Genomic DNA, 22,996 nt, shown 5'->3' on the forward strand with positions numbered 1-22,996 from the left:
AGTATAAAAGAGGGTTGGCTGCCGGTCCACAGTATGCCGGTCACTTCCGGACTTCCAGTCCAGCAGCCAAATCTTCATGGGCTGGTACTGGGCCACAGTCCGGGGGTTGGGAAGCTCTGCTGTATAGGTAACGCTTGCACTGAGGACCACACTGACATGGGCTCCATGGAGGCACACGTTAATTTGCACTAATCAGGGGTCTATGCTATTACTTTAAAAAGGAGAGAGAAAGGGTTTTTGCTCTCTGCCAGAATTGAAGTGCTTAAAGGCATGAATATTCAGTGTATTAAAAGTAGTTTCACATTATAGCCACAGGGTGGCATCACTATGTAACTTTGGCACAAGTGTTTAATATTGTTCTCTGTTTTTCTAGTCTCTTGACAGCTGTTAATTCATAATTGGACCAGCAGTTTTAGTTTGCAAAAAATATTTTTTCATACAACTTGAAATAAGACCGATAGAAACCTTTCTATGATTAAAGAAAAAAAAAAATCAACGGGGAGTCATTTAGCTGATATTACCCCGTGGTATATAACAGGCAGCCTGAAATTGCAAGTGATGCATTGATTTTTCCTGTCTAAACAGAGAACAGTAGAAAGGAGACAAGGAACATAAATACTGAAAAGTAAATTGGATTTTTTGGTAATCACTTTCTATGATCTCAATAGTCTTCTCCATGCAACATATATTTAAATTAACATTATCACTTGAATCATACTTTAGTTACATTTCATCAAAAAAAAATTCTTGAGTTAATTTATTTTGTGTTATCTTGTCTGAAGTAACTGTCTGTGTTACTCGTGTGATTGATAAGGCAGTGGCATAAATTTGGATGGAGAAATTTTCAAAAGCGCCTAAGTGATTTAGGCGGCATACAAAAAACTAGAACTCTTGGTTCCAAAATGATACTTTGTATTAGACCAACTGGGAAGTCGCAAGAAAATTGTCCTCTTCTGCAAGCTTTTGGGATCAAAGTCCCTTCATCAGGCTCTGGGAAAAGTATAAGATGGCACAAGGTGGTAAAAAGTCCCCATAGGTAGGAAACAAACTTCATTTTTTGCACAGAGGGAGCTGAAGATGGAAGGCTGTCCCTCTGGGTCTTTGTGAGCTGTGCTGAGTAGCTCTTTGATGTGTAGATCAGGTAGAATTCCTTCCCTGGAGGTGTCAGATGGCAGGAAGGAGGTAAAAAAAAATTCTGGTGTTCTACAATGAAGTCTAAAACCCACATTTCTGCAATGAAGTTTAAAAGTGATTTAGGAGCACTTAACATTGAGTTTCAGTGGGAATCCCCTGGAGTGTTTTTGCAGATCTCATTTTGCACTTCTAAAATCGAAAACTTAAAGTTGTCAAGCCAAGTAAAAAAACATGGGGTATGAGTAAAGGACTTCATGTGACAGTGTTGAGTACTGTCGCTCAATCCAGAGGAAAAAAAGAGCAAGTGTTTAGCTTGATTCACATTAACTTTTCTATTAACTTTAATGGGACCACTCTGAGATTTAACTTTAAACACATCCATATGTCTTTTGCTAGATTGAGATAGAGAGCTTGGCATTTTGCAGGATCATTAGTTTATTATGACAATTGGATGTGAATGAAGTAACTCATTCAAAGATTTGCTTTTATCTTTCTCAGGCCAAGCTGGTTCCAACCTAGGAGCCTGTTCCCAATCATTCCTACCCTGAGAAATACCTTAGTATAGGAACAATCTGATTGATTGTCTAGATTGCCTTTTTCATGACACCCAGGTAGTTTAAGGCCACAATTTAGATTCAACAGTATCTCAACACAATAAGAAACCACCTTAGAAGCCCCATTTCGGTAACCCAACACTTAATTCATGTTGGATTAATCGTATAAGGAATTAATGCAAAAGAAAAATGCTTTTCAAAGTGCAAAGGTCACAATCTACATTCAACTGTGACATTCCTGCTTCATATGAGACGGTTGTTTTAAAAAAGAATCTGGTAGCTTGAACTTTTTCTTTCAGCTCTGCATTCCACTTTCTTCCTAATTATTCAGTTTAAGGATGTCCTGTAAAAGCCACCTTTGAAAATGAGTGTATGTGCACACACACTAGCTACCAGGAGACAAAAAGAGGCAGGTTTTTACCATAGATTCACAGACTGTAAGACCGGAAAGGACCTCAGAACATCATCTGGTCCAGCCCCCTGCACCAAGCAGGAAAGATAACTGGGGCGCAGGTGACCCCAGCAAATGGGATCTGAAGATTTCCAGGGTAGGTGATTGCACCACCTCTGGAGGGAGCTTATTCCACACTCTGGACACCCTGACTGTGAAGAAGTTTTTCCTTATGTTGAGGCTGAATTGATCTTCCAGGAGTTTGTGGCCATTACTCCTGGTTTTCCCCACAGGTGCCCTGGTGAGCAGTTGGTCACCAAACCCTTGATGTACTCTAGTGTAGCAGTAAGCTGCTACCAGGTCCCTCTCAACCTTCTTTTCAGGCTGAAGAGTCCCAGATCCCTCAGCCTTTCCTCGTATGGTTTGCCATGTATGACTCTGATCATGCGGGTGGCTTTTCTTGGGAATCTCTCAAGCCTGTCCACGTCCTTGTTAAAGCCTGGTGCCCAGAACTGGATGCAATACTCCAGCTGTGGTCTCACCAGTGCTGAGTAGAGCGGAAGAATCACCTTGGTTTTCCTGGAGATGCATCAATTGATGCAGGCCAGAATATTATTTGTCCTACTGGCTACAGCATCGCACTGTCGGTTCATGTTCATACTGTGGTCATGTCTTTTATTACCTCCAGGTCCCTTTCATTTGTGGTGCTAGTCAGTCTAGTGCCGCCAAACCTGTAGGTGTGTTGGGGGTTGCTCGTCCCTAGGTGGAAACTTTACATTTCTCAACATTGAACTTCAGGTTCCAACCTGCTCAACCTGCTAGCCTGTCTAGGTCTGCCTGTATCTGTAGCCTATCTTCAAGCATGACTGTGCTCCTCCATAACTTGATGTCATCTGTGAACTTGGCCAGTGAGCTCTTCACCCCCACATCCAAATCTTTAATAAAGATGTTCAAAAGTACTGGACTGAGCACTGACCCCTGCTGGACACCACTGCCCACTTCTCGCCAGGATGATATGGATCTGTTCACTACGACTCTTTGGGTCCTATCCTGCAGCTAGTTTACAAAGACATTGTGGGATACTAAATCAAAGGCCTTTTGGAAGTCTAGGTATACAATGTCAATCTGCTCTTTTGTGTCCAGGTGGCGAGTTACCTGGTCATAGGAGGAGGTGAGGTTGGTAGGGTAAGACCTGACCACAATGAAACCATGCTGGCTGACATTCAGAAACCTTACCTTCTGCAAGCTTATCACAGATAGACTTCTTGATGAACTTTTCTAGGATTTTCCCTGGGATGGAAATCAGGCTGATTGGCTTATAGTTACCTGGGTCCTTCCTCCTGCCTTGGTGGATGGGCACAACACTGGCCCTCTTCCAGTCCTCAAGGACTTCCCCAGAGCACCGTGAGTTGTGGAAGAGTTTCACCAGGGGTTCTGCAATGACTTCAGCCAGCTCCTTCAGCACTCGCGGCTGAAGATCATCTGGTCCCGCTGACTTGTATATGTCTAATTTGTCAAACCTCAGCTGATTCATGGGAATTGCTGGAGTGCATACACTTAACCACTAAAGAACTGTAATGAACCAGGAGTATCAAGGTACTTAGATGAAAGTGATCTTTCATCTATTGAAAGGTAAAAGCCTTCACTTCACGATCACAGTACAGCTGGCACACTGATTCCACATCTCCTTATTACCCTAGGGTAACTAGTGGCTGTGTATATAGCCACAGTAAATTTCTTTCCAGATTTATTATTGGCAAGCTTTTCACAGAAGCTCAGCAGCTCAACATTGCTTAGAGACAAAGCGTCTAATTGAGGCCTGCTTCATGGGGTGCAGACAGAAGTGACAACTTTCACCTAATCTGGCCACAGAAAGCAGTTTGTAGTTGTGACCGAACACAAGTACATGGCTGGAGACAGTTTAAAAAGTGGCCGATCAGGTGAAAAGTTGCAGCAAGAGATGTTTAAATTGGATATTAGGAAAAACATTCTCACTAGAAGGGTGGTGAAGCACTGGAACAGGTTACTCAGGTGGTGGGATCTCCATCCTTGGAGGTTTTTAGGACCTGGCTTGATAAAGTCTTGGGTGGGGTGATCTAGATGGGGATGGTCCTGCTTTGAGCAGGGGGTTAGGCTAGATGACCTCCTGAGGTACCATCCAACTCCAATTTTCTATGGGTCTATGAAAATCCGACCCCCTCATTGCATGAGGTTTCCCATAAAGATCTTTCAAAATGTAGCATTTTTTGTAACTTGTGTCTGCAGAGCTTCCAGCCTGTCCCTGTTTTCAAAATGGGAGGGGAGAAAGGGAGCAGAGGGAGTTCAGTCTGGGGGAGCTGAAACCCCCCCAGAGGGTGGGGCAGGTGTATTGCAGCCTGCCTGAGGTGGGGGGCCTCCACGTCGCCCACCCCACCCTTCAGCACCAGCTGGGGAGCCCCAAGAATGAGCTCCCTCCGCTGCCTTTCTCTCCTCCCATGCTGAAAACAGAGCGCCCTGGCCATTGCTGTGGGAACCTGGCTGCGGGATCCCAGCTGCAGCTCGATTCTTCTGCCCCTGCAACCAAGAGTGAACTTCAGTTTGGTCTGGGGTAACATGGTGACTCAGGACGCTTTACAGAAATCCTGAATGACAGCTGGAAAAGCACTGCTGTCTGCACCCTCAGTTCCCTCTTAGCACTCAGCGGTGTGCAGCGTTACCGTCTGCGCGCCCCACCTCTTGTGAACGTTTTTTAAATGTCCAGTTCCATACCTTTTCTTTTCCCATCCAAGCACAACAGTAACAATGAGCACCCAACCTAACAAAATATTTCAAAGACACACGCAGTGTCCTGTGCGTCAAATGGACTTGTGCAACTTCCTTGAAACATCCATGCTACTGTTGTAAGGCAGCAGTGACAGTGCTGGTTTCATTTGTGTCAAAACCTGAGCTCAGTCTAATGTAGCTGTGATCCTCTGTATGATCCCTTCTTTGGCAAAACGGCTGGCTCAGTGCCCCTTATCTCCCTCTCTCCGGGGTTTTGGAGGAGGTGTTGACTACTCTGTGCCATGTGCCTCTGTGAGATGATAACCCCATACAAGCTGGGGGGAGGAGGAGGGCTACCTCATGTACTACCACTGTTGTTTTCAGCCATTGTTTCCTATTGTAGATATGCCCAACCTTATTTTCATGAAGTGGTGATAGTTTGGGGGAGCTGAAGCCAGGGTGGGTGAGGTTTTTTGCCATCGGTTTCTAACAGTGCTGGCCTTCTGTTTTCAGTTTCCGGTGGAAGAAAAGATCAGCGGGTGATAATTCTTGCTTCACTGGTGCTCTCCTGTCATTTAAGTAGTTTACTTAAGTGACAAGACGGCACCAGAAGTAGATATGGACCGGTCTGGTTGCGTGGCTTCTTTGAGTAGGCATTTTCTTATTTTAGTACTTTTGCTAGTTCCTTGGATTGGGCACGACTGAGAGTAGCAATGATGGCCGCGTACAGACATGAAGAGAACAAAACAGCACTCTGCTTTCGGCACGGCGCATGCCCAGAGGAGGCACTGCATTACTTTGACCTGGCTCACCCAACATCTGTATAGATCATGTGCTTTAGTGGGGCTTTTTGCTGCTTTTATCCAATAACTGACTGTATCAGCTATTAGATAAACGTGCCAAAAAGCACTGCTGAAGTGCCCAATCTATGCAGACTCTGGGGAGCCGGGTCAAAGCAACACAATTCCTCTTCTGGTAAAGCACTGTTTTGGGTTTTTTCCACATCTGTCAGCGGCCGATATGTGTGTTTCAATGCAAACTGCATAAATGTCTCTATTAAACTGCAGGCAATTGTCAGCCGTTACTGCTTCAGGTATACCTGTTTTAGTGAAAATGGATTTGATACACACAATCATCCATTTAGCCGTAGCACTTTCTAGTAAGGCCGTCCAAGGCATGTGAGGATAATCATGTAGGACAGTTATGTAGTCTTTTCCTCTAGTCAGCTTAAACAACCTATGCCGACTTCCCTCTAGGGGTTCACTTTTTCCTGTGTCCTTGCGGGGGCCTTTAGACAGGGGGGTAAAAAGGGCACAACCGGAGGCTGTTGAATCGCCCCTCTCTCATACAGGGTATGCCCCCCGTAGTAGAGCGTTGCCTCAAGCTTTGCCCACTCTCTACAAAAGCCCACCTGGCCTCGGGCTCTTTTGCTTGACTTGATCTGTGTTTTAAGAATATACAATAAGCCTCATTGTCCTCGTTTCTTCAAAGCCAATACAAATCATTTCTAGTCCTAATCTTTAAATGACTTTTTACCATGTATTTCTGTAATACTTGTGGAATCACTATCCTCATGCCCCAGGCTGGGTCCCGGAGGGGTGAAGTGGAGTGTGTGTGGCCATGTCCACCTTTGGTTGTACATCACATGATTTGTCAGCGTGTCTCCTGGCTGTGGCTGGCAAGGGCTGGGCGGGTGAGTGGTGGCAGCATTAACCCCGTGGTCTCTGAAGCTGAGCTGACAGGGTGGTAAGCTGAAAGAGCTCGCTTTGCACGTACTTCACAGTCGAGGGGTGCACTCCGCAGCTCTGCCCCTGGCTCTGTCCTTGTTGATGCCTTAAATAAATCCCCCCCTGGAGTAAGACCTCTCTCTTCAAATGATACGAGGTCAAGGGGATATGCTATCCTCTCGACCAGTTTCCTTAATTGGTTTCTGCAGAATCTCATCCTCAGCAGTGGCTCTGGTAATGACAGTCCACATATATATACTTTGAGGCTGGATTTATAATTAAATGAATAAATAATTCAATAAATTAGATTACATACATGCAATTTAGCTTTAACCATGCTTTAAACATATGTTGCAACCACCAAATTACTTCCAGGTTTGTGTTCGTGTTTCAGATCACATATCCATAGTTGAAAAGAATTGATATGCTCTGAAAATGTTTGCCAAACCCCTTTTAGGCAATGGTAATATGTTTATATCAATTTTAGCTAAGACTTCTCATAAACAAAGACATGAAATGTTTTATAACCCTATATTAAGATTAAAGCCACCTTCTTTGAATGTACCATCATTTAGCTTTTGTTAACAGCCAGGATGTATAGTCTCTATTGTAGTAAGGAGACTGTCAATACCCTCCTATGCGGGGTCCATAAACAACTTGGTTTTTTGCATTTACAGGCATAATACCTTAGGGCTGGGGCCTTCTTTAATCAAGAGTGTCTCAAAATCTTAAGATTTTCATTTGGCACTTTTGTATAATAGTAGTCTTGGATATTCTGGCAGCTAGAGAAGACTAGCACAAATTTCCCTACCTGGTACACAATTTAAAGGGAGCCTTGTACCCTTTCATTGCCTGCCGGGGCAGGTATATTAACAAGTATCTCAGTCTTATTACGGTGTGTCCAAACATCCAGATGATGCTGTTTCTTATACATCCAAATGGCAGTGTCTGTTTAAGTTGGGGGGTGGAATCTGTATTCAAATAAGTTCTCCATTTTAAGGGCACCTGCCAGCACGTTGCTTAAACACCGGGTGAAGGAAAACTAGTTGGCTTCAGCCAGGAGTAGAAAAATGTTTGTTTTTTTCAGGCCTTTACTTCATGTCTTTGGGTGCATCCACGAGGGGTCTGTCCTTATTTTCCTCCATGTGCACCCCTCCTGCGGTTTCTGTTACTGACTGTCTGTATCCCGGGCAGTGACCCTATCCAGCTTCTCTTTAAGTGTCTGCTTAAAGACAGTTCCTGTGGGGGGGGAAAAAAAGCATCACAAAGGGGTGAATTGCAGGTGGTTGGGCTCTTCCAGCCGAGAGACTATTTTGAGTGGGAAGTCCCTCCTAGACTCTCCCCAAAGGGACTTTCTATCACTCTGAAACTGCTCTGCTCCGAAACCAGCTCTGCCGTGACCAGGGCCGAGGTAGAGACATCTGACCCAGGACCTGCTGCTACCGAGAGTGACCTGAGACCCCCCAGGGCAATTCCAGGACACGGAGAAAAGTCGATGCGTCTGCCACCAGGGGAGGACCATGGCAACTTTGTTTAAGCTAGCCGGGACTGGCAACCCTGGCTGTCCCATCCACAATATCCTGGGCTAATAATGGGGAAGGGGTTTGAAGGAGTGTGAATATTACCAGGTTGCAAATTGTCTTTTTCGTAAAAGCATATTAGTCACCTGGACTACTCTCTCCCCACGATCCCAAGAGCCTGTCCCCAGTAAAACTCCCCCACCCCAGAACTGGCCCTGGTTTTTGGGGTGTAGTGTTTCCATTCACCTTTATAGTAGCACTGGGCTTTCCACTCCATGCCCGGCTATATCACTGTCAGTGAGTTCTCAAGGGACAACAGCCCTGTATACCCAGCACACGGGAGGAGTCATCTTTCCACATGTGAGACCTGCCAGATGTCAAGGGCAAAGCCCAGGAGAGGAGAGAAGCCATTGTAAACGCTAGTGACAGCAAGCACCGGGGAGAGACGGAGGAGGCTGAGGTCAGCCTCAGGGAGGAGCTACGTGTCGTTTTTCAAATACATGGTACTGGAATAACCTTTGTGCTTTATTGCAGAAGACGAAGCCACCACATGGTTATCAGACCTCTTGCTCGGCAGCTATTTCAGAGCCCCCATGTGGCAGTGGGAAGCCCTTGAAAGAGGTTGCGAGAAAGCGTGCAAGAGAAAAAGACTCCTGCAGCACTGCTGGATCTTGGCAGAGATCTCCCACAAAGCCACAACTCCTGCCACCAAGGGCTGGATCTTTGTGTAAGTGCCCAGCTGGCCTGGACATATCTCAGTGCCAAAGGGGAAAGCTTAATTATGACTAGAAGCAAAGACAGAGTAGAAGAAATAAGCACACGGAGGACGCGGTCTGTTGGTGTCGTCGTATGGCACAGACAGGCAAAGCCTGGGTTGCACGACTGACTGCGAACAAATTCTGCTTGCTTTGTCAAGGAGATGACTGGATCCCACTCATCTGTCTTTGAGTCACTTCTCACACGTCCCAGTCTGAGTCTGATTTCTTCTTGGGGACTCTGTCAGCTCCCCAGAATGGCAGACTGCCTTTTTGCCCTCAGGTCAGTCAGAGGCTCTTCTGTGCTTTCACCTTTTTGTACTCTGCATTTAAAACCGTATTGCTCAAGTATGTCGTTATTATGTGGCATATGAGACTGCTGACATTTCTAAAATAAAGTTTCATAGTTCGCTTCTGCCTGAATTCACGGCAAACTACGACAGACACTGAGTGCTTTGGAAAGAGCTGTTGTCAAAAATAAGGCTCCGCTCACTGTCTTCTGTTTTGCTGGAATTTACTGCTCGCAGATAAAAGAAAACGATATCCTGTGTAAGCCTCCTCTATTTGTCTTCCCAGTGAGTTACAACTCTGATGGGTCTTTCAACATTTTTTTCTTTCGCTCAGTGTATTTTCTTAGTTCATTTCATGCCAGGAATGATGTGGTGTTCAGTAATCACTCGGCGCCAATTATTCTGAGAGAGGTCTGCTTCCTTTAACCGTCTGAGTTCTGTGTGATCAGCATTGCATAACGTGATCCTCCATCTCAAAGCTATTTCAAAGGGCTTCATGCCAGATTCATTTAAAGGAACAGCTCCCACAAGACCTAGCAGATATTTGGAAAACCTAGTTGTGTCCCCCAAAAGGAAGCTGTTGTATATTGAGCTTTTTTGCAGATCTGAACCCTATTTGTAAATAGATACAAATTGAGGCAAATGATAGTTTATTTACTTATTTTAAAATATTGATATGGCTATCAAGTTTCACTTCTTCAAACGGCTTTGGAAATCTGCAGACATGTAGCAACTTAGCAACCATTAGCTTTAATGGATTTGAAAGTCGTGTGTGGGCGCATGCATAACATTTTCAGCTGAATGTATTCCCTATGATATTCCATATTACTAAGAAAAAGTTTTCCCCAGCAGTAGAGCTCTCTTCATGTACTCTTCACAAGCTGTCCCCAGCAGTACTTCCAGTTGTTATTATACTTTAGTTTGCTTTGCGGTGGCAACAGTCTTGATAGAGCTTTGTCTGTTGAGAGCTCTGCTGTCATTTACTATTCCTTTTGTAAATATTACCAGTCCTTAGCAAGATACAATAACACTTCCTTACGTGATGGGAACAGCATTATGCAAATCTTTTGTAGGTGGCACAGTAGCTAACAGACATCTGTAAGTATACTGATGCTGGTTCTAAAACCAAAATGCTCATGTAAATCATTGTCGCTCAACTGCTAAGTAGTTGATTAAGTATATATCTGATCACTGACCTGATATATAATTGTGGCATAGAGCTGGAGTGTCATCAGTATTTATTTAATGACAACAATTGGCTTGACTCTGTACAGAACACAGATTTCGATTCAGAAGGTTGTACGTTGTCCGTGTGTTTGCTCTGCAGCATTGAGCATTGTATATAAAGGTAGAAACAGTGGGGAGGATGCCTAGTTTTGTCTGGTTCTGTTTCGTTTTGGAGAACGCGGTGTGCCTGCCAACCTGCTGGAGCCAGGCACTGGGGTGAGGGGGACAGGTGAGGTGCACTGTTGTTGGAGAGGCCTAAATCATCAACAAGTTTGGGGCTGAACCTGCATTGGTGATTTCCATGGTGGGCAAGCTGCCTGGCAGAATGTAGTCAGAGATGCTTTGAGCACAGCTGATGGAAACCAAAGAAAAGCTAGGGGTTCATGATGGGAGTGGGTGCCAGAGAGGCTATGAGTGGAAGGGACTCAGGAGACGATACTCAGAGCCCAAGGGGAGACAATCCCAACAAGAAGCAAAGGGGGCAAGAGTGCCCAAGAGTCCCCCTGGCTCACCAAGGGCATTCATTCATGAATGCCTGATTGCCAAAAAGGAGGCGTACACCAGTGGAAGGGAGGGGCTATCACCAAAGAGAAGTATACCTCCACCACTCAGGTCTGTAGGGGGGCTGTTAGGAAAGCTAAGGCAGATATGGAACTAGGGCTAGGATCAAGGATAACAAAAAGTCCTTTTTTAAATACATAGGGAGCATGAAGGCGGCACCGGGTAATGTTGGGCCCCTGCAGGATACACTAGGCAATCTGCTGGTCACACCAGAGGAGAGAGCATACCTCTTTAACAATGTCTCTGCCTCCATTTTTTCGTGCAGGGACTGGGACTCCCTCACCGAGATTCAGGACAGACTCAAGAGAAACTCTGCCAGGCCTAGGCTCAGGGAGGACTGGGGTAAGGAACTTCTGGAGGGGCTGGACACATTCAAATCAGCAAGTCCAGAGGCTCTCCACCCCAGGGTGTTGAGGGAATTGGCAGGGGTTATTGTGGGGCCCCTGGCACAGCTTTATGAGCACTTGTGGTGCTCTGGCCAGGTGCCGGATGACTGGAAGAGGGCCAATGTGGTCCCCATCTTCAAAAAATGGAAGAGGGAGGACCTGGGCAACTATAGGCCTGTTAGTCTTACTTCAATCCTGGGGAAGCTTTTTGAGAAGATTATCAAGGAGCACATCTGTGATGGCCAGCAGCGGGGATAATGCTCAGGGACAACCAGCATGGTTTCATTAGGGGCAGGTCCTGTCAGACCAACCTCATTGCCTTCTATGATCAGATCACAAAAATCGCTGGATGCAGGTCTCATGGTGGATGTAGTCTTTCTGGACTTCAGGAAGGCCTTTGACACCGTCTCCCACCCCATTCTCATTAAAAAGCTAAGTGACTGTAGGATTGATGCCTACAGTCAGATGAGTTGCAAATTGGCTGAGGGGTTGTACTCAGAGAGTGGTGATGGATGGGTCATATTTGACCTGGAGCGATGTGGGCAGTGGGGTCCCCCAGGGCTCGGTCCTCGGGCCCGCACTGTTCAATTTCATTATTAGCGACTTGGACAATGGGGTGTAAAGCACCCTGTTTAAATTCGCAGACGACACCAAGAGTTGGGGTGAGGTGGGCACGCCAGAAGGGAAGGACAGATTACAGCAGGACCTGGACAGGTTACAGGGGTGGGCAAATGAGAATAGGATGGGATTCAGTACTGACAAGTGCAAGGTGCTGCACTTAGACAGCAGGAACCAGCAGCATATCTATAGGTTGGGGAACTCCCTTCTCAAAAGCATGGTGGCAGAAAGAGATCTTGGAGTCATTAATGACTCCAAGATGAATGTGGGCCAACAATAGGGCTAACTGCACCTTGTCATGCAGCCACAGATGCATCTCAAGCAGGTCCAGGGAGGAGATCCTCCCCCTCTATGCAGCACTGGTCAGGCCGCAGTTGGAGTACTGCGTCCAGTTCTGATCAAAAGGGATGTGGGCAACATGGAGAGGGTCCAGAGGAGGCCACCCTCATGATCAGGGGGCAACAGGGCAGGCCTTATGAGGAGAGGCTACAGGACCTGAACCTGTTCAGCCTTCTCAAGAGAAGGCTTAGGGGGGACCTGGTGGCCATCTATAAGCTTATGAGGGGGGACCAGCAAGGTTTGGGAGAGACCTTGTTCCCCTGAGCGCCTCCTGGCGTAACAAGGAATGACGGCCATAAGTTGTTAGAGGGTAGGTTCAGACTAGACATTAGAAGGCGCTACTTCACTGTCAGGACGGCTAGGATCTGGAACCAACTTCCAAGGGAAGTGGTGCTGGCTCCTACCCTGGGGGTCTTTAAGAGGAGGCTCGACGTTTACCTAGCTGGGGTCATTTGAGCCCAGTTTTCTCTCCTGCCTATGAAACTATGACTTTTAAACAATGTGAGTGTTTCAGAGGTTTTATGAGTGCTAAATTTTGACTGCAGGCTCCTTCATTCCATTAGAAGGCACTTGCCACTCCTGAGACTCAAAGAAATTTGAAGGATACTATATTGCCATTGCTTGCTTCCCAGGCATTAAGGTGTTTTGGCAACCTGCAAAGGATTTGAACACAATCCCACCAAGAGAGAAGGGTTAAATCCACCTTTAAATCCATGTGCATACACATAGACAGACAAACAAACACGCATGCACTTAGAAAAAGCACCCTGGAAGTGTTATCTTTAGGCAAGCTGCTGAGACTATTCACAATTATTTCAAGTGCTGTAAACAAGCTGCAATGTATTCATATATATGCGTGAGCATACATGTATATATGCTCTCAAAAACACTTTCCTTCAGAGACATTTGTATAGGAAAGTCATGAAAAAATTAAGCTCTAATGCATACCGTAGCAGAAAGATAGGCTGGAGACGGGGCCAGGAAAAAGAACGACTGGAATTATTGAAAAACATCGTGCTTCCTTCAAGTATTAGTTATCCAGTCTAAAAGATCATATGCACCAGCTCGGGTGCAGCAGGAAAGCCAGAGATGGGGATGATGCTGAATTTCTGAGTGATAAATTAAGCACTGCCCAAGAAGCAGTCTTGAATGTAGGGAAAACAGGTGGAGGGCTAGGAGAGGAGGCCTTTGCATTCACAGTCAATGCTAGAGAGGTGTTTAAATGGATATTGCTAAGATGGCTTAAAGGCTAGAATAGACCCCTGGCTCTACCACAGTCAACGAGAGCGTGGTCACGGACTTCAGCGGGGCCAGGATTTGCCTCTCAGGCTTCTGCTTGAACCTTTGCGGGGGTTTAACTCCACCTAGGCCTTTAACATAAAGCAATGGTGAACAAAGGCTGGGGTCAGGCTGGAAAGAACACGGTTTTTCACTGAAACGGAAGATGCTTCCTATCCAAAGCAGGTTTGAATTGGTAGCACTGACTCCTGCAGCAAAGTACAGTTTTCTCTTGAGCAACTTCAAGTATGGAAAGCTTATATTTGACATCCTAGCACAGCGTGGCAGGGACTGCATCTACAGAACGGTCCCTGCAAGTGGCCTTGCACTCAGCGCACCCCCGGGCAGGCAGCACAAGGACAATTGTGGCGCTGAGGTTGTTCTGGCACTGCCTCCCTTGCCTGTTCTGAAATCGCCCATCCCCGACTTCCCAGGGGGCCACAAGCATGTCCTAGAATGACTTCCCTGCCACCTTTCCAGGCGTCCTCCCCCAAGAGTGTTGGGGACATGGCGCAGACAGAGCCAGAGAGCCCAAATGAAGTGACAGCGCTGCAACCGCTTCTGACCAAAAAGCCCACGAGCCAGGCATGCAAGGGCTAAACAAGCAGCTGCTGAAGGTCTGCCGGGGGATCTCTACCAGCTCCGTGTTAGAGGAGACCACTTGTGTTACCTCTAATAGTCCCACAGGGGTGGGATGATGGCCTGTCTGGTCTTCACAGAGCCAAGAGTTCGGCCTTAACTGGCATCGTTGGCCCGTGTTAGGGCACAGAGCAGCATTCCTCTAGGTCTGCCTAAAGGTAGGTAGCAGCAACTCCAGGCCGCTGCTCTCAGTTTCAGGGTGGGAGGTGAAATAAGTTCAGCTCTTACTACCCCCGCCCTGTGCAAGGGAAGAGGAGGCTTTTTTACCCCTCTGTAGAGGCACATGGGGGTGAAGAGGAAACTGCAAGGGGGTGGGGAACAGACTAGGTGAAGAGGACACTAAGTGGGGTCAGAAAGGGGGGAAACAAAGAGGAAAGCCTGAGGATGATGAGATCAACATCTGCTGGAGAGAACAAGCTCAAGAAGAAACAAGTCAAAAGAAAACAGCAGGGACAAAAGCATTTTGTTCCCTCAAAAAAACTATAGCCAAAGGTATTGAGGAGAGAGGGACCAAGAGCCCTGCCCTGGGCTGAGCAGAGCAATAAGACCGGGCACATGCTTTTTCTTCTATGTAAGTTTTTAATGCACCCTTGAATGATGGTCGCCCAGTCCCTGCTTCCCTGCCTCTGTAGGGCATGCATGGGAGTCCAGATCCCAGCCTGCAGCAGGGAAGGGAAAGCCACATCTCCCCGTCAGCCCTTCCCTTCTCCCCAGAGAGGGACGCGCTGCAGACAGGAGGCAGATGGCAGCACCAGCGCCTGTGGGGCATTTTGCCAGATGGGCGCTTGAAGCCACTGCGTGCTGTTCTAGGCTCCCTCTCCAGCAGCCCCTGCCCGGGAGAGGCCGCTATCACGTTACACGGGCGCTTCGGCTCCATGCGAGGCTGAAGTTGAGGCTGCATCTGCTGGAGAATATGCCTGTGCATTTGGGATGTTACAGTGGGGTGGGGGTTGGATCCCTGCTTTTTAATCCACCTTGAAATGAAATGTTTCCCTGCCACCTTTTCTTGTAGCCTGCCTGCGTGCTGCATGAGCAGCACTGTTATTGTTAGCGTACTCAGGAGCAGGCTGCTCCTTTACAGCAGGCAGGGCTGGACGCAGGCATGGGTGACCCGGGCAGCTGCCTGGGGCCTGGAAAGAAAGGGGGCCTGAAGATGGTAATTTTATTATGATCATTATTGCTGGCAAAGTGGGGCCTGATACTAAAAGGTTGCTGGGGGTGGTCAGGTACGATGCTGAGAGTAGGAGCTGACAATGTACTGCCCAGAGCCATTGGATGTGGGCCACAGCGCTGCGGGGCTCGGTGGTGGGTGGCAGCGGGGGGCTCCGTCTGGTGCATTGTGGCTGGGCAGCAGGGAGAAGCAATGTCAGCATTGGCAGTATCTACCCTTCAGACCCAGCTGGGTCACAGCTATTGCCAACCGCTGCTTGAGACACCCAGAGCGAAGAATTTTTACTCAGAGGAACCACAGGAACGGCTAATTCTTCTGCAGCAATTTCTTATCACTAGTGCAAGAGCACTTTGCAAAGGAGGATATCATGATTCCCACCCTCCCCCCAACCCTTAGGAGTGGGTAAACAGCCACAGAGAGTCAACTTGCCTGAGATCAACCGGTGAGCTGGTGGCTGGGACAAGTATCCAGCCAGATCCATACCGTCCTCTAGCACAAGGAAAAGTAGGTCAAACGCGAGTCCTGCAAACTTCAAAAAAGGCCTTTTAGACAATGAACAGCCACATTTGACTTTGCAACACTGATACCGAGGAGAAAGTATTGCTGAGTAGTCCTGCCGAGCCTCAGCCCAGGTGGTTCTGCTCATACAGCATTTGCATTTAAAAAAAGAGCACGCTGGATACTGTATGACAGTAGAGTCTAGCATTTGCATAGCCTTCTTAAATTATGCAAATAGACAGAGTATGTTAATAAGCAGAACAGGAAATTTAAAAAAAGACTACAAACAGGTAGTGTGACTCCTCATCAGAACGTGGCATTGCATGTCAAGTCACTCAGGTTTCTGGTCGGCTCCTGAATATTCACGGGCAGATACATGGGAACTTCTGGCACTTACTGTTCAATAGCATCATCGCCCCTGTTGTGCCCTTGCACTTGACTGTGTGCTTGTGAATAACAAAGAAAATTTCACGTGGAACAAGTCGTTTGTCTTTCACTGAGACCCGCCGCTGGAAGGAATGATCTAATGTGGCTGATATGGTAATTAATGAAAGGCAACATGTTAAATATAACTTGTTAAATATGCCTTAGAAATTAAATGTGCTTATTAATGTAAAGCAACAAAAAGACATGTGTAATCATTTGCCAGATTGCAGCAGTATTTCTTCATTTGAAACATTCTTATAAACTGTTTTGCGAGCAGACTTCCTGCACACTGCTCACTCTCTGCATTATTCAATCCTTGGCCCTTTTTCTAGCGTGAAGTTTAAGCAATAAACCAAAATATGCTAAAGCCAATAGACAAAGAATGGGGCAACATCCAACTGAAGAGACAAAAACCAATGTTTTTGTCATAGGCCGTGGAACAGGGTGGGCCAATTGATGGGCCAAGTTAATTTATATAACCCACAAATGCGCAATTGTCATTCCAGTTACAACCATATAGTGGTTTTTTTTTTTAACTGCATAGCTACTAGCTAAATGAACATGCTAAGAGTTGCTTGGGCCATGGCCTGGGTGGCCCACCCTGTTCCGCGGCCTATGTTTTTTGCAGGAACACATGCAAGGAACTGAAATGGGTAAATAGCCAATATAAAGTAAAGCAGAATCTACTGGATTATACTTTTAAATTAGGAATATGCCAATTTTGATTGCCTGACCCGCTATACAAAGGTCAGCTGATCTGGCCAAATTCCAAATCCAGGTATTCTGCATTCAGCAACTAAAGATTTCTTCAAAGGGCCTCCTGGTCAAAAGATTTTGGTGCTGCCACCACCAACAGTGCAAACGTATCTGTTAATTTTTACTATCTCAGTTCTCTGAGAATGGTCCCGTGTTACAGTGCGGGGAGGGTTCAGATACTGTTCAGCATGAATAAATGTATCTTGTTTTGCAAATGGTCCTATCAAATCTGGGTTCTTCTGAAATCAGTGGGACTTCAGTTTCTTAGAACCATGTCCAGCTTAGATTATGTTTCCCTAGGTGAGTAATTCTCCAGATAAAAGTTTGATGCAATTGAGTAGGAGGATTTCAGATTTTCAGAGATGAATTATGGAGAGAAGGTCAAGGATGTGACATGTTTGGCCCCTTTGTCATAGCTATACGTTACATCACATCGATGCGAACTCCACTGGTGTATGCAAGCCCATCTGTTCTAGTTCTCAACTTCCTCACCCTGCTTTTTCCTCTTTCTAATTGCACCCAGTCCCTTTGCAGTTCCACTCTTTATACTTCACTCAATTTGGACTTCCCTGTAAGTGCCATCAGCTCCCACACTTGTACCTACCTCTTACTATTCAAAGCTTACTCATCAAAAAATATGGGAGTGATGGAAGTTTATGGCAACTGAAACCTCATATGGACTCCCACTACTACTTTCCTCGGTGGCAGTACCACTCCGCATTTTTATTATTCCATTGTAAAAATGCACCCATCCCATTCTCTCTGCACATGTACAAAGGTCATGAAGCCATGTGCCAGCAACCCATCAACATAACGTTAACTTCCCTATTATCAGAGAGGAAAAAAAAGACCCTTTAACCTAAACCTCAGATTATCTCCATCTTCATCAAGCCTGAATGAGAAGGAAGACCTGATGACTGTCTTTCAGAAACTAGATTTCCACTTCTGCTGCACCAAGACCAGAAGGAGGCTTCAGAAGACTTTGCCTGACACAGACTGGGCTCTCTATTTTGAGGATCTGCTCTGCAAAAACAGCATGTGAGATGCAGCCTCTTCGGGGAATCCAGAATATATTAGCATGTGATCCGTCAAAGCTGACAGGTTCACCTGCAGTCACAGATCAAGCAGAAGCCTCTACAGTATGGAGTGTGGTGTTAAGCAAACCACCACTAACCAACTGGCATCCATGATTCACGTTAGGCAAAGTTTCCAAGTCGTTTTCAATATTAACCAGATGAAAATAATATTGGAGGAAGCTGTTCCCAGAAGTAATAGGATCCCAGAGAGGTCTGCATTTTCCAGGGGAGGTTCGACCTCTAAGTCAACCACAGGTGGAATTGGCTGGGAGTGCAGCTGCTCTTGCTGTCTGTTCATTCAAGAGCTGTCTGGATTGCAAGCCCAGGAGGAAGCAAGCACCGTCCTGCTGAAAGGGTAAATATCACCAAGTGTCATCTGCTATTTGTCCACATCTGACCAGGATCTATTATCTAGATTCATCAGCAGTTAAAGAGCTCTCATCAGATGACCTGACCTGCCTGTAATCTAGACCACATTTTGGCAGACCTATGTCCACTGGGGCAGATCTGGCCTGAGGAACCACTGAATGGAGCCTGCAGAGTGGGGGCTCAGCGGCACTGCAGCTGGGCATTTCATCCCTGCCACGCTATGACTGGACAGCAGGGAGAAGTGGTAGTGGTGGTCGGGTTGTAGTGTCAGCCCGTTACCAACCCCTCAGCTAGGTTATACAATCCTAGAAGCAGGTGCCTGCCTTTCTGTTTTTGAGACACACCCAACTGCAATCCTATGACTCAATAATAATGTGTTGGAGAACAAGACATGGCTTATATTGGAGAGAGAAATAAAAGGCACAAGGATATATGCTCAATCTATAGCAATTCAGGTGTAGAAATTGAATGAAACTGCTTCCGTTAATTACAAGCAATAAAGGTGATGCTCCTGAATAAGCCGAATAATGCCATCAAACCACATGCAAGAGAAATGATTTCAACATAGCTAGATGTTTACCAGGGCTGCTGGAAGCAGAATAAAATAAGATTGATGGCACAGGGAGATGGAAATTCACTTAATGATGTGATGGGATCTGATCCACAGTCCCAAGAACCGTGCCTCCTACCATGCTACATGTGTATGGCAAGAAGTGGAGTTGGGATCAGGGATCTGATCCCAATCGTGCCACTGCTAGCAGGGAGCCTGGGGTATGGGTTTGCAAGTGCTGGAGCTGGAGAAGTCAATCAAATCCCACAGCCCGACAGCTGTAAATCCCTGCCCCCACCCCCCGGGACCAGGGAGACTTTCTCCAGTCCCAGGAACCCCATGTGCTTGGACCTTGAAAAACTGTGCATGCAATTAACAGGACCTTAAATGTAATGTGTGCCTGGGGGCATGTTGACATATGTACACCATGTGATCCTTCACATCCATCAGATTTTTCATGTCCACTCAAACACATCTCACAGTAGTGCACAAAGCACTTCGGTTCTGAGCTCCAAACAGCCTAAGACAGCACAATTCATTAAGAAGAAACAACAAAACAGACAAGCAGGTGCTCTCTCAAATTGCAGCCTAAACCAATTCCTTTTAAATGTTGATTTGCCCCTATTTCTTTCTTCAATTATCATGCAAAATGGAAGCTTATAGTTGTTGAATGATGTTTTGCAAACACTCTAAGATTCAGATGCATGCCTTTGATTATCATCAGTGGAAGCGTTATCTAAATCCCAGATATTGGAAATCAAAACCATTCATAATTTGTTCTAAGATGATAGTTTGCTCAGAACTGTACAAGAAGAGAGAAAAAAAAAACCCTACAAAGATTGTTAAGCAGAGGCCAAATTCAGCATCAATACCCTAGGAAAGTAATGTAAAAAATGTTTTATATACATCTTAAGGAGCTAGACAGCATCTTCAGCAACCTGGCAGAGATGAGAAGCGTGGCACATGCGTACTCCCAAGTAATAACATAATTATGCTCTTATAGAGCACACGTATTATTGTTTGAACAAAAATAGAGAGGCTGACCTAAGTTTACAGGGCACATTAAAAAATACCTGAAAATACATATACTTCACACACGCAACCCTGAAAAGCATGCGGTGTACACTTCAGGCAAGTAGAAGAGTGATATACGGGATGAACATGTCAAATGCACAAAGGTTCTGGGATACGGTCTACAAAGATGGTGACAAATGAAAACCTCAGGAAAAATGGGAGGTTCGAATGGAAGGCAGAACATGAGAAGTTGTTCCAGAAACACGGTAGATTGTGAAGAATTAAAAAAAAAGCCAAAGACTTCAGAGAGGAAATAGTGAGCAATAAGAAGACTCCAAGGATGATGTGGAGAACTGCTGTGAAGGCAAATGAAATGTAAGCAGAGCTATTGGTAAGGAAAAGAGTTGTGAAGAACTATGCCAGAAGGGATTCTCATACATAGTGAACCCTTTAGTTTGGAAGTCATGACTGATGGAATGGGTCAACCGTGCCCTCAAGCACGGTGGTCAATGGAGAAATGAATAGCGTGCAGGAATAGAGTACCGTAATGAAGTGGTTTGGTTTGAAATGATTTCCCTTAGACGGAATGACTAGTCATCGCCTGATTAGAATGCAACATATGTTCCATTAGACAGAGCTAAGAAACGTCTGTACACTCAGCTGCATTTGGGATAATGGGCCGCTTATTTGCCACAGGCACCGTGTGTTCTTTTCCTCTTACTTCTAGTGGCAATTAACCTCCCTGTTATTAAGGATACAGATCTAAAAGTGGAAGACAAACACACTCGTTTGCAATACACAGCGCTGAGGAAACAAGATCCTTCTGCACGGACTGATTTCATCAAACGTGCCTTAGTGATGCACGACAAGGGAACCGGCGAGGAAGCAAACCAACCCTTCAGCCTAAATCCTTGCTCTGGGAGCAAAAGCAGAGGGCAGGTTCTCTGCCAGAGAGAAACTTAACTGGCATCATTAATAGTACAGTACTCTTGGAAGAGCCAATTAAATACACATGGGCAATGCAAAGCTACAACCAAAGCAAAACAAGTTCCAAACTAATGCAACCCTTCAGATTCTAGTCAATGACTGTAGCACTTTGCTTTGAATTTGTAAAGATCAAGGCATCTGATTGGGGAGGGAAATAGGTGGGGGGGGGGGCGAGAGGGGAAGGCAGACAGCTGGGATCTTTGAGCAAGTAGCAAACAAGATGGTTTAAGTTTGGGTATAAGAGGGACAGCACCTGGGAAGTTATATGGAAACTAATCTATTGGAAAGATCATGATGGAGAGGAGATAATGAGACATGTAAAGGCAGCAACCTTCCTCACGGAGGCAGCAAGCTATACGTTGTTTGCGTTTGGAGATGTTCTAAATTTTAGGCATGCTTGCAGATTGCAGCACTCATCTCCTGTGTTCTGGTATATCCCAATGGGATACATGGCAGACTTCAGCTTGCTGTATAGGACAGCACCAAATGGTGTTTGCATGACCTAATGGCTTCTGCTTAATTGATCTAAGGCCTCTCCACCTCCAAATGACACAGGGAGAATAAAGACAACTATACACCTCCTTTCATGTTCAGAAGACCTTTGCCTGCCTTGGCTGCTGGTTGGCATCAGAGGTCCAATTTGTCATTTATCTGCAATTGTATTTCCCATGCTCACCCTTGCTACACAGAGGCAGTTTCTACACTGATAGCTCAAAGCACCAGCATTATGGAGAGCTATTTATTATTAAATTTCCATTTCCATACCACATTGTTTTATTGGCAACAGGCTCCTGCATTTACAAGGTCAGATCTTGTGTTAGGGAATGTACACAAACAGGCAACGGTTACTGTAGGCTAAATTAGGAAACCATGCATTAGCTCAGAATTTGTCATAACTTGTAGATGGCCACACAAGCTCTACAGTTAATTCCATTTCTCAACAAACTTAGGCACAGGTCCAGAAGCAGTAAGATAATCACATGAGCTATGAAGCATCATGCACAGAAAGGAAGGGCTGGGCAGCAAAGATTTAAGGAAACCTCTACATACCAGCAGAACCTTCCCAAAAGTCTGCATGATCACACAGGGACTTTGGACACGTGGTGATGCTCCTACCCCAAATTCAGGTTTGACAGGCCTTTTGGTAGCTTCATGAAGGAGACTAAAGAGAGATGGGCATCAGCTTATAAGAGCCAGAGCTTCAAAGCTCAGTAAACCCTTTCGGGAGTTGCAACCTATTGTTGTTTAGTAGGGCTGTGCGAAGCTTCAGTCCCCGATTCAATTCGGTGGAGATTTGGCTTGATTTGGTGGCTGAATCTTCGAATCCGTATCGAACCAGAGGACCCTTTAGCCTCCGCAAATCGAACCAGAATGCTCTGAATTGATACGGAGATTCAGACACAGACACAGCTTTAAAGGTTTTTTCTACGTACCTCAAGGTACCAGGCGGCTCGTGAACGCTGCGATGTTGGGGTGGATGGAGTGTCCCATAGAAGCATGGGGGGGCCACTTCCAGGTCTGCCGGGGGGGCTGCCACACCCCCCACCCCGTTCAGTGACAGGTGCCTCCTGGTTTTGGGGGGGCTGTGGCTGATTGCCGAGCTGTAGAGGCGTTGGGGGTGGGGGGCAGTGCACTCCTCAGCAGAAGTACTTCCAGTCTACTTCTGGGTTCACCTCCGAGCACATGCTGGGCCCCCCCCCGCACTCCTGTGGGATGCTCCATGGGCCCCAGCATCGCCGCAATCATGAGCTGCGCCTGCTGCCTCAAGGTACGTAGAAAATGTTTTTAAAGTTGTGTCCATGTCCTAATTGCTGATTCTTCAAATCAGCATTAAGTCTTCAGATTCAGCCAAATCGAATCAGGGACAGTGATCTGAATCAACAAACTGAATCACTGTCCCTTATTCGGTCCAAATCCGAATCGAATAGGGCCTACTTCACACACCCCTAATGTTTAGCACTGTTGCAGCATCCTTGCTTAGCTTGACA

General features: G+C 46.1%; 1 long non-coding RNA gene across 1 annotated transcript; it reads left to right on the forward strand.

Annotated features, from left to right (window-relative positions):
* Positions 1 to 3,511: 3,511 nt before the first annotated feature.
* Positions 3,512 to 9,246, forward strand: LOC109320625. The gene is made up of 2 exons (XR_002103828.1): positions 3,512 to 3,711; positions 8,603 to 9,246. It is a non-coding gene; the product is annotated as an uncharacterized LOC109320625 (long non-coding RNA).
* The last annotated feature ends 13,750 nt before the right edge of the window (positions 9,247 to 22,996 follow it).

This window comes from Crocodylus porosus, unplaced genomic scaffold, assembly GCF_001723895.1.
Source record: "Crocodylus porosus isolate Cpor-Errol unplaced genomic scaffold, CroPor_comp1, whole genome shotgun sequence".
NCBI classification, from domain to species: Eukaryota; Metazoa; Chordata; order Crocodylia; family Crocodylidae; genus Crocodylus; species Crocodylus porosus.